This window comes from Neolamprologus brichardi, chromosome 9 (genome assembly GCF_056152115.1).
Source record: "Neolamprologus brichardi isolate AB-2024 chromosome 9, ASM5615211v1, whole genome shotgun sequence".
Lineage (NCBI taxonomy): Eukaryota > Metazoa > Chordata > Actinopteri > Cichliformes > Cichlidae > Neolamprologus > Neolamprologus brichardi.
This window is the reverse complement of record NC_142112.1, coordinates 21,638,356-21,650,635: the sequence shown is the minus strand read 5'-3', so window position 1 is coordinate 21,650,635 and position 12,280 is coordinate 21,638,356.

Here is a 12,280-nt window from a genome sequence, read left to right as displayed (position 1 = left end):
TACTCGACGAACCAAACAGAAGGCTGAAAAGTGGTCAGACACAACCCTTTCATTTCAAATAAACACCTCCTTTTCAAGTGCACTGATGCCTTTAATGGTACCACCTAATGATTGGAGGCTGTGTAAGGTCAGGGACTGACTGGGTTGTGAGGTGAGCAGAATCCATGTAAGGTTTCATGCATCTACCTGGCAGAAGACTATTACGGATAGAAAAAATAAGACACCATGCTGTGGCTGATGTCCTTGATGATGTGGCACTGGAGTGGAGGCTGCTTTGACCTGGTGGTTCCTTTGTGCTGTAATACGTAGACCCGTAGATTATTTGAATCTCTGTTTAGTGCCTCTTTAAACCTCTTTGGCATACTTTTAAAGATGGTGACTGGCATCAAATCAGACCACTAAAGCAGAGCTGTATGGAGCCTCTTTGCTGCCTTTCAAATAAACAAAATTAACTGCATCACCAGCTCCCACTAGCTCTTCATCCCCCTTTCTTCCATGAAATCAATTTTCTCTCAACATAGTTCTTCTCGCTCTCTTTTCTGTTGCTTTTCTCAGTAGGGAACGTCTGTGTGTTGGGAGGGAGTAGAGCAGGTGTGTGTTTTGGAAACGGCAAGTTGCATGGAAACCCCCAGCAGACATAAAGACGAGCAGAAATGAGCGCAATGGAGGCTTGCGGTACAGTGCATCTGGGTGGCTGAAAGTGATGGATGGAAACCAGAGGCTTGGTGATGCAAGACAAGGGAGGGGTCAAGGACATTACTGACCTCAGGGCTAAAACGACTTGGAAAACAGACCACGGAGCAATGTGAAAGCTGCAGAATGACCTCAAATTAGGGTTGTCAAAATCGAAAGCAGTAAAAAAAAAAAGAAAAAGAGAGAGATAAGAGTGATAATTATTCTTGCTAGAGTAGGGATTTGCTTGCAGGATTGCAAGTGTCTGTGCAGAAACAGGAGACAGGTGGACAGTTGGGGTGTTGAAGTGAGAGCTGTGCTGGATGTCCGCAGACAGGCAGACTGGGTAAACAGCAACCCACGCAGCAGTAGCTCGCAGCTGAGCTGACTTCCCCGTGACTCCTGCACTGCCAACTGAGAGAGTGGGATCATGACTTTTTACAGCAAGAGACTGTGAGCTGGGGTAACATTAGATTTGGGAAAATGTGGGATCCAGAAGGAAATGTCATGACAGCAAAGAAAAAGTGGTGATATAAACTTCTTCGGAACTGTTTTCCAGAAACTAGTGAAGTAATCAGAAAAGTGGAATCATCTAATCATCAAACCCTCCGTCACATCTGCAAAACCAGAGCAACAAAATGTGTCTTGCTCTCTGATTAGTCCAGACAAATGTCGAAGATGTTGGAGAAGATGATGACCTCCATTTGTTCCTTGTATATACAGTGAGATTACATAATAATACTGTAGACAAGGCCAAGAAAGACTACCTCAGTCAATAGAACAGCAGCTGTTTCGCTCTTTGTGCAACCGCAATTCCATCACTATTGTTGCATCACACGTCAGTCCTCCTGTCTTCTATTTCATTCTCTGAGGGTTACTTTGGACACACAGTTTAGAACCAATGGTGAGAGATGTCCAGGGTTTGCTGGCGCTATCAATAACATTCTAAAAAACCACCAACCTTTTCCAGAAAGCAGCCGGCACCACCTCTTTTAGAGCATCTGCGATATACTGTTTGCTGAGTCGACAGAGGTGGGACCTCATGATGTTGACACTACTGTTAAAATGACCCCCCGCTGGCTCGCCCTTCACAGCTTTATGATGAAACCCTGTGCCACTATTCATCCCCACATGTGCTCCTCAAATATTTAAACTTGGCCTACATAAACACTGCTGTGCAGGGGAGATGGTACCCGACGCCTTTTGGGGCCGACCTGCCGCATTATAAATCTCGGTTCAATTGGCCAGATGTGGCCAGGTCAAACACACCATCAGGTTTTTATTGTGCAAATGAATTTTCTGTGTATCATGAGGTTGCCATTTCCAGGAAAAACTACTGCTTTCAGTGGAGATCTAAGGTGATGTGGGAAATTATTTCTCAGCAGCTGTGGCAGTGTTGGAGTTAGTTGGTTTGAAGTGGTAAAACATCCATGAGTCAAATGGACACAGTATACTGCAACAGAGGTCGCTACACCTGCAGTCTGAGCCTGTGAAAAAACTCTATGAGGAGCAACACAAGGAGTCCATGAGGAGTCCATCTTTCACACAGAGAACACTTCCATGATCCCCCCTTGGCGATAGGGTGTGACCTTACCGGAAGGGATTTAAAATGCTATATAACACCTATCATATGCCAAAACAAAGGAAAGACTTGAAATTGTCCTTAGATATCAGAATCAGTGAAAGACAGTAAAGTAATGAGCATAAACTGCTGAATAAGAACTACTGTATGCTTATGGGTTCTGTGTCAGGTGGCGCATAGTGTATTATTTATCCCTTCAATTCCCTCAAAGGTGCCCTTAAATAACCCACAACTCTCACACGTGTGTTCATCTTCTGTAAATAAGACGTATAACCTTGCATTACCTGGCAGCCTGTGGTTTGGATGCATGCTACAGCCAGACATGAGTCCTCAACTCTGAAAGAAGATGTGAGGTTTACACACATCCCTCAACCCTGAGGTTCTCAGTTTGGATTTACAGCTGTGACTTAAGCAAGCCAGTGAACTAGCAACATCTCACATGAGGCCATTTTTCTGCACTCTGCACTAGTTCCCCCCGTGCTTGCTTGGGTTCTCTCCGGGCGCTCTGGCTTCCTCCCACAGTTCAAAGACACGCAGTGCAAATTGGTGATACTAAATTGACCATAAGTGTTCATTAGGGTTCGCTCTTAGCCATGCATCGGACTGGTGACAAACATAAAACAGTAATGCAGAAACATAAATTAAAGTGGAAAGGATCATTCCAGATATTTTTACTGACTGTCAGCACGCAGAAGAAATATCAGAAATATTAATGGTTTGCTGTGAAATTTTATTGAACTGTTAGTGGTTGTAACACACTATGGACCCACCAGGTAATGATGTCATATGATATGAAATTATATGATTATATAAACAGTAAAAGAGAGCATTGCTTGGCATATTCAAAACCTTCCAGTCTATGAGCACAACAACTTAGCATGACCACATTAACAGTTTTCTGTGCACACAGCCATACACTGTAAATAAAAGATGGGCATGACCACTTTGGTTAGTAAAAGCACATTTATATCCTCAAGGTGAGCGTTCAATGCCATCTTGCTGGTTTGAAATTGGACATGATGACGGATGAGTAGCTTCAACTGAAAAACCGAGTGACACCGTAGGCCCGCCCTAAAACAATGTCTGCTTTATCATCATTGTAACAGGTATCGTAATTTAAAAAAACACCAAAAAGCCGTTATATTCAGTTATTTAATTTAATAGAACAAAATTATTTCACCCACCAGGAAAGTTTTTAATATTGCAATCATAGATCAGTTGAAGGAGGACCTGATGACTTCCTACAAGCAGACCATTAAAAAAAACACGCTTCTGCTTCGGCTTTGCCTTTCACACACCAACAACACGCACAAACATCCTTTTATGTTGCAGTCTATAAAGCAAGCACACACAAACACTAATCTGTTGCCCATTGGTCTTTGCCTGCTTTCTCCTTTCTGTTTAGAATGCCATTATTAGACATTCATTTATAATGTGATTGTAATTGTCTCCTTCTGTTATGCCAATGAGATTGTAATGAAGTTATATATTGCCCTATCAATGCGATCTCGATTAGCCTTTACTCATATTGATAGCTGTGAATGCTACACGCAAGGCAACGAGAAAAATCCAAGTGAGGAACCGAATCGATCAAAATCAGCTGAGCTGGAGCGCTCTGATGGCAGCTTGTCCTCTCTGAACTTGTAAAGGCAACGACTGAGCACAATAATACAATCTGACTGTTGTTGCAAAAACTCTTTTCCTGAGGGGAATTTCCTTTGACAAAGTGAAGATTTGAAAACAAATCCTCTTTGAGGGGGATGAAGGGGGGTGGGTGGGAGGTTTTTTGTGGGCATCTGATTCTCACTGGGACAGAAGCCTTTGGGATTTGGGGTTATATTTGATCCTGCAACCTTTGAACTGGTGGTATAGTTCTTTAAATGTCCACTTATCTTCACACAGACGTTCCATTTGTGTCCCAAATTCCACATCTCTGTTACAAACCAACATGCTATTTTGAAGATGGCTGCCAGGAAAGGAGCCTTACCGGTAGTGCTCTGAGACTTGAGCAAGCTTCAAGCTCAAGGTGATTCACTGCTGACAGTGAATGCAAATTGCTGCTGTTGCCACAAAACATCTGCTTTTGTTCTTTAAAATAATACTTCATAATCTTAGGTTCTTCTCTTTTCCACCATATCAACTATGCATTTCTTTTTTTTTTTTTTTGTACAAAAGGCCAATTAAGGAGGTACACATTGTACTACCATCGGACTCTTGAGGTCACAGGGGACAAACCAAGAAGCTCAGAGGATTATGCTATGAAACTGAAACGACAAAAAGAACACGTTGTGACCGGCATCAAAATTAAACACATGCGTGACACACTTAGTTTCACAGGATGTCAGCCATAACATACCCCTAAAAACTTAACAAAGACATGAAAACATGCTGACTCTGTGGATTATCTCTGAGAAGTGAGCAGGATAACAGGTGAAACTATATATGGTATTCTAAGCAGGCACTGGAAAAGCAGATTATGCATTGGCAGGATTTTTGCGGCCTCCTTGCCAAGCACAATACTCGACATAATGAGAAACACTTGTTTCGGCATGAACAATCCACCAAGCCGCACAGCATTTGAAAGGAACCGAGCGAGCTCGTGTTTTACTGTGTGTCATTAACACTGATTATTTTTGGTGGCCTTGGCTCGAAGCCGCAGAGTTATCCCAATGTGACATCTCCTATAAAAATGTATGGCTTTATAAATGCCCTCAAGATGTAGGTCGCAAGTGGCGCACAGGAGGTAGTCTATACGGTAGAGCATTTTTGAGGAGGAAACAAAACATTTCAAAGGAAATGAAGAGAAAGGGCTGCAACACAAACCATATTCATAACTGCTTCACAGGAAACTGGCTTTTCTTTTTATTGCTGTCTTACGATGAATACTTTGTCTTGTGGAACCCATCTAACATGAGATACTGTTACTGAAAGAACAAATGAATAAACAATGTGTTTCTGTGTGACCAAATGTTGTCCAAGCGAAACAAATGAAACATTTAAAAAAAGCCATAATAAAATGACAGCTTCTTCTTTCTAATCACAAAACCCTCCGCATACTGAATATGAAAAAGAGGAGAAATAGCTAAAGGACAGTCAGTCTATCAGGGGGTTTCTGTGATGCCAAAGGTTAATGCTCTTCTTTCCATCTCTTATGAAACAGTACTGTAACTACACTACTGGGATTTTAAAGTGAATGCATCTGTTGGGTAGGGATGAGGAAAACTGCATGGCAATAATCCTTCAACCAGAAACAAAGAGACTCATACACAATCCTCCCGTGTCTGTTTATTTGAAGCCCATTTCAAGCAAAACTGAAAATAAAATGAGCTTTAAAAGTTTCTTATTTGGCTGTATCTCAGCAGTGCGATACAAAGAGAAGAATTAAATGGCAGAGGGTTTTATTGACACGGCTGTATCCATGGAGGATTGGAGAGGTCTGTTTTCTCTGACTAGCCTGAACCCACTAACACTAGCCAAGTGGAGAAAGACATTTTTTCCCCCATTGCTCCGAGTTCCTAATCGTCAAGCTACACTTTGGGGAGTGAATCAGGTATTATATTGTGGCTCAAAGAGTTGGCAGTTTGTCTTATAACCGGAAGGTTGAACAGTCTCGGTCGTTGTGTCCTTGGGCAAGACACTTCACCTGCCGCCTACTGGTGTTGGCCAGAGGGGCCGATGGCGCGATATGGCAGCCTCGCTTCTGTCAGTCTGCCCCAGGGCAGCTGTGGCTACAACTGTAGCTTGACTCCACCAGTGTGTGAATGTGAGAGTGAATGAATTGTAAAGCGCTTTGAGCGCCCTGAAAAGCGCTATATAAATGCAATCCATTATTATTATATTTTGAAGCTCCCGAGCCTCCTTTGGTATATGGGCAAGAAATAAATGAGACATGTTTCTTTATCTGCCACAAAACACTAGCGTTAGCAAGAACTCACAGCACTGCCCAGCTGTAGTTAGCAATAGTAATTGTTAGTTATAGCCTCTGGAAGAAGGACAAAGTACATGGTGGTTTGGTCTGGACTGCATTATGATGACTTCAGTTTTAACCACAGAATCTGACCCATAGCCTGACACGTACGATCAACCACTGCAGTCACTGCACAAAGCGTGCATCTTTGAAAGGTCAAGTTAACATGTCTATGTTTTCATTTCTAATAACTGAAAAATTCTTTTTGCACTTCAATGACTCCAAAATCCAAAACGCTTTTGAATTATTCTTATTAGTCTCATTTCATCAAGGCCTACTTTTTTGGCAGGTAGTTTGGCGTCAACCTCTTCTAAATCCAGTTGTTATTGGTTTAGGCTAGTATTTAGAATAGAACAGAATAGAATAGAATAGAATAGAATAGAATAGAATAGCTCTTTATTGTCATTGTTACAAAAACACTGAAAGGCAGTTCGGCATCTCCCCATGTGTGTAGTATTTACACAATAACACAGACAAATTTACATTTACACAAGAAAGATATGTACAAGTTATACATACACCTGCATACATACGGATACAACCATACGGATACAACCATACATACATATATGCATACATATATACATGCATACATACGTACACACACATTTCCATATACACGCTTACTTACGCTTGATGGCTTGACTAAAGAGACTAAAGAGAAGACACACTATCCACCTTGTACTCAGTTCAAACGCCTGCTTCTCTGATGGTACGGAGGTGTGTTAGTACCTGTGATATTGATACCATCAATCCTGAAAGGTACACACAGGTTTTAGAGCAACATCCAGACATATTTTTTTTTAGTTAAGGCCTTGCATCTTTCAGTAAGACAACGCCAAACTGCACTTTGCATCTATTACAACAGCTTTAAAGCTGTAATTTTGCTATACTTCTACACGAGAGAAGAATGACAGAACATTGCTTGTCCAGAAGTCAGTAAACATGATCCTGTCCCAACTTTTTGGGAGTTTTTTAAAAAATTTTTTTTAAGATGGTTCATTTCTGAAATCGAGCATTTGCTATGTTTTCTATGTTTCATTGTAAATTGAATATATTTTTTAAAAACTGTCTACAAATGACTGTACTTTTTAAAAATGTATTTATTTATATTTTTATTTACACTTTATCCAGCGTTGAAGTTTGGAATTGGGGTTGTGTTTGAAATTGCATGGCACAGGGACATCTACCTTCTACAGTTATACTTTGTATTTTTACACTCTTATCAGCCACACGGATGTTTCCGATACTCAAAACTGTTGAGTGTTGAGTGTGTGCCACAACTGGAAAATGTGCCACACACTGGTACAATATAGTCATTTTGAGATATAAGTTCCAGTCATGCCAATCTGATGCTGAATTCAGCTGTTTAGTTCAGGCAACAAATTATCTTAAAAAAAAAAGGGTGTTCAGAGCAACACGAGTAAAATGAATTAGTCACGTTTTCTTGTGTTTTCTTGTTTTATTACCATGGCATACCATTTCAAGGTGCGAAGTGGAACTGCATCGTGGGCTTCATGCTTTTGGAGGATTGGTGTGAAGACTCGATTTCTGGATGGCAGTTCTGTACTAACAAACATTTGCACTGATATGGAACTCACACCAACAAACTGTAAATGCTTAGTTTCGTTCCTTTGAGTGCAACCTCTCTGAAGATGATGCCATCTGAGTGATTCCCTGCTGTTTGTTGTGTTGAGTATGAATTATTATACGTCCTGGATGACATGGATTGATCATCACTCCTGACCAGTCATGCCCACTCATGCCCTCTCTCCTCAAAGTTTATCATAATAACTCCTAACAAATAGCCTTTTCCATTCTTTGCAAGTCAAATGTTACACTTACGTAATAGCGGATTATCTTTAAAGTTGGAAGTATTACATTTAAATGTACTCTGAAAGGACTTCAGTTAAAAGCTGTGTTAAAACATAGTGAAGCTGGATGGTGATAATCTATTGGTTCATTACAAATGCTACCGAGGACTTATTTGAAAGGAGCCTTGTCATGATTATTATGATTATAGACCTTTAAAACTTACACACTCACTAACTGCATTGTTAGCTCTACCTGTTGAGCTGCTCTCAGTGCATTTAGGCACATAGACACGAGCAAGACAACCTGCTGAAGCTCAAACTTAGCATCAGAATGGTGCGGAAAGGTAACTGCTTTAAGATCTGACATATTATGGGCTACAATGGCAGAAGACTACATGGATGTCCCCCTCCTGATGAGTAAGAACAGGAAACTGAAGCTCGGACACGGAGTCACCAAAGTGGACAATAAAAGATTGAAAGAACATTGACTGATCTGATAAATCTTGATTTTTGCTGCCAATTTTTCGTAAGTACCATGAAAGCATAGATTTGTCCTGCCTTTTATCAATGCTTCAGGCTGCTTTATTGTGTAATGGTGTGGGAAATATTTTCAGGGAACACTTTGTCCATCCATTATTGACCAGTGTGTCCATCTTCTGATGGCTGCTTCCAGCAGGATAACACACTGCGGTATAAAGTACAAATGATCTCAAACTGATTTCTTGAACTTAACATTAAGTTCACTGTACTCAAATGACCTCCATAATCAACAGATCATAATCCAGTAGACCACTTTCGGGATGTGGTGGAACTGTGTGATGCTATCTTATAAATATGAACCACAATATCAGAGGAATGTTTCCAGCACCTTGTTCAATCTGTGCCATGAAGAGTTTATGCAGTTCTGAAGGTGAAAGGGGGTCCAACTTGGTACTAGCAAAGGTGTACATAATGAAATGTTCAGCAGTTGTATATGATAGGTTATAGGTTATGTGTTTAGCTTCCTTCCTTTACACTTAACGCATGCCTAAGACTGCCTCAGACAGAGTACTCAGAGTATTTCAGAATAAAAAGTATATAACAGAGAGCAGAGGCAGACAGACATGGGAGGAACAAAGAAGCTGGAACTATCCACTATAAAACCCTCACCCACACCTCTGACTTTTAAGTTCACTTATGCAGACATATTCAGCTACAGAGTTTGACCACTGCTTGTCCCTGCCCTGCTCTTCTCTGTCAATCCAAAAGCAATTCAGACTAGGCTCAGCCAAGCAGAGCCCCACATTACCACAGGTCATGCGTTCTGCAGCTCACCTAATAGACAGCCACACCAAGCTGACCACACTGACCAGAAGTTCAGGCTGTGGCCACAGAAATGAAAAGGGGCTTTAGGCAAATCAAAATAAATTCCATCATCACATGCATGAGTTGAAACTCAAATGCGCCACATAAACAAAGAAAACTCCTACACAGCTGGAGAGTATTTTTGTCTAAGAGGGAATCCGCAACCTATTGAGGAAAATAAGGCTGAACTTCCAAAGTGTAAAATGAAGGTAGGAAGGGACAGTATATCAGGAAATTACAATTGTGGTTAGTGCTATCTGGTGTATTTTACTCAGTTATATTGGCTTATGGTGAACGGATTACTGCTGTACAATAGTCCATATACCAAACGATCACTATGGCATTACTGAGAGTTGAAAAACTGTCTAAAGTCTTTCATCTTTAATAAAATGATCAGCGTTCTGCTCTACCAGGTGTAACAATTAAGTTTAACATCCAGACATCCATGAAAACGGAATTTATGACATTTAACGGAGTTAGAAGTTAGCAGGAAGTTAGCTCGCTAGCTTCTATCTAAATACAATATAGCATGTCCTGACTGTGGGGTTTTGGAAACAAATTAAAACGTACAGCTCTGTTATCACTTCCAACATAAATGAAGACAGAAAACTAAACAGCAGTGACGTTTGTAGGGTTACTGAAGTTTGGCTAGCTGGTATATAATGATGTGCTACGTGACTGCTAGCGACACAGCTATGTTAGCATACTATAAACAAGCTAACTTTTTTTCCACTCGATAAAAGTTAACGTGAGTGTTCTCGGTGGTCAGGAACAAATGTAATCGCATGGCAGGATGCTGTAAAAGGACCAAACTTCAGCCAGGAGAACAACTGAGATAATCCATCCACAATACGAGGTTAGTCATTCATATACCGCTGCATGGGCTGGGCTGTAGTTACATCCTAAGGTTATAAAAACTGAGCTTAAATAAATGATTAGCGGTAATAAAAGCTGAGGGAGGTCAACAGTGATCACTTACTGTTTTAGGAGCTTTTTGAGATTAAATAGAAGAAAATACAAAACATTAAACATGTTAACAACACAAAAGCCATATTAAACGCAGACTACTTTAGGCCCGGAAGTAGGATTCGTCACGTCATCACTTAACGACCGGATTAATAAGGTCACAGGGACTACACTGTGTAAAGAGCCTGCCACATTAAGTATAATGGGTTTTAATAAAAATGTTTCTGCCTCAAGGCTTCATGTTGAAAGAAAGCCTCTCTATTTAACCAAATCCAAATAATTTTCTGAGCAACTTTGCTGCTGGATGCCTCCAAACTCCATAAATATGCAATAAACTGATTTGGACTGTAAACAGAATCATGCTTTCCATCTAAAGTATTTTGGTTTGTACACTAAAAAGACTTCTGTAAGGGCTGCTGAACTGCTCCAAATGATGACTAATTTGGCAAAGTGTCTGCAAAGCCTCAGTAGGATTGTGATTTCAGTAATATCCCCAGTTGTTCTGGCAATATTTTCTTTTTTTTGTTTGTTCCACTTTTGTCTTTTGTTACCGGTCACCAGTGCCAGAATGTTAGACTCCAGTGAAAAGTCTATGAATCTGCGCCATGATGAACGAAAGCAGTTCTGAATGCAAAGGGGGGCCCAACCCTGTACTAGCAGAGTGTACTTAATAAAGTGTCCATTGAGTGTAAAGGTGGTCTTTCAATTAAGAAAACGGATGAAAGCCTTTAATGTTTTATTTCCTAGAGCAGGTGCTGTAGAGGATGATGATTTGTGCTGAAAAATAGAAAGTCCAGGATTTTTCTTTTCAGAAAAAGCAACTGCATTGAGTTAGAGAAGCTACAGTTAGTCTCTGTGCGAGACTCACAAAAAGAAAGAAGTATAAAATGCATAACAGGTGCATGTACAGCCAAATATGGTCATGTGCACACTTTTTTTAATCCCTGCTCTGCTGGATGGAGTTCTGCCAACAATCCCCACAGGCCTATTTAACAATCTCCCCCCCTCAAACTTTATATCATATGCTCCTACGTGTGTGCGTGTGTTTGCGTGTGCGAGTGTGTGTGTGTGTGCGTCACTGTGTGAACTCTGAATTGGGTGCATTTTACGGTCTTTCTGCCAGGCTACGTCATTTCTCTAATGGCTCCGTGCTTTCACATTGGCAGCGTTACGTTACATGAATCATTATTTACAAAGATATGGGCAAAGGACCAGTCATGAACACACTTGGGTTCGGTAAAAGCACATTAACTAGTAATTGTGTGGCTGTTGTAGCATTAATACAAAGAAACAGCATCAGTTTTCTCCTGCATGACATCATTTCTGTTTAGTTTTCTGAAGTCAGCCCTGAAACCAGTGCTGAACAACAATGAGAGAATTTGACAAACTGAATGAAAGCCAAACAAATTTTTAGCATTTGATTTTTCTATAATGCCAACTAACATTTCTTTGCTATTTACCAGTACTTGGAGGTAAACATTTATGCTCTAAATGCTGCAGATAGGTCTACCTGGTTGAAAAGGAAAGCAGAGAAGAAGGGAATGTTGTTTTGGGGGTCTTAATAGTATGTCCTTTGAGTGTGTTTTACGTCACTACCACCCACGGCTTTTCCTCCACATATGGTGAGGTTCCAGGAATCTGTTTCCTCAGCCTGTTCTTGATGACATGGGTCACATCACTGACTCTGCACATGCTGAGGAGAGATGGACCAACAGCTCAAGGCTTAGAACACTTGGAGGGTGACTGTTGGCTTTAGTGTTGGATTATGTCCTAATCTTCAATAAAAAAGAAATAAAAAGGCTTAAAGATCGATGCACATGAACTTTCAAAGCTAAGAGCTTTTACTCTGGTTTTAGTGGTGGTTTTAGCGCATTATATTTAATGCCTGTAATAAACCAGATGTTTTCCGGCAAGGTGGCAGAATCATCAAAAGCA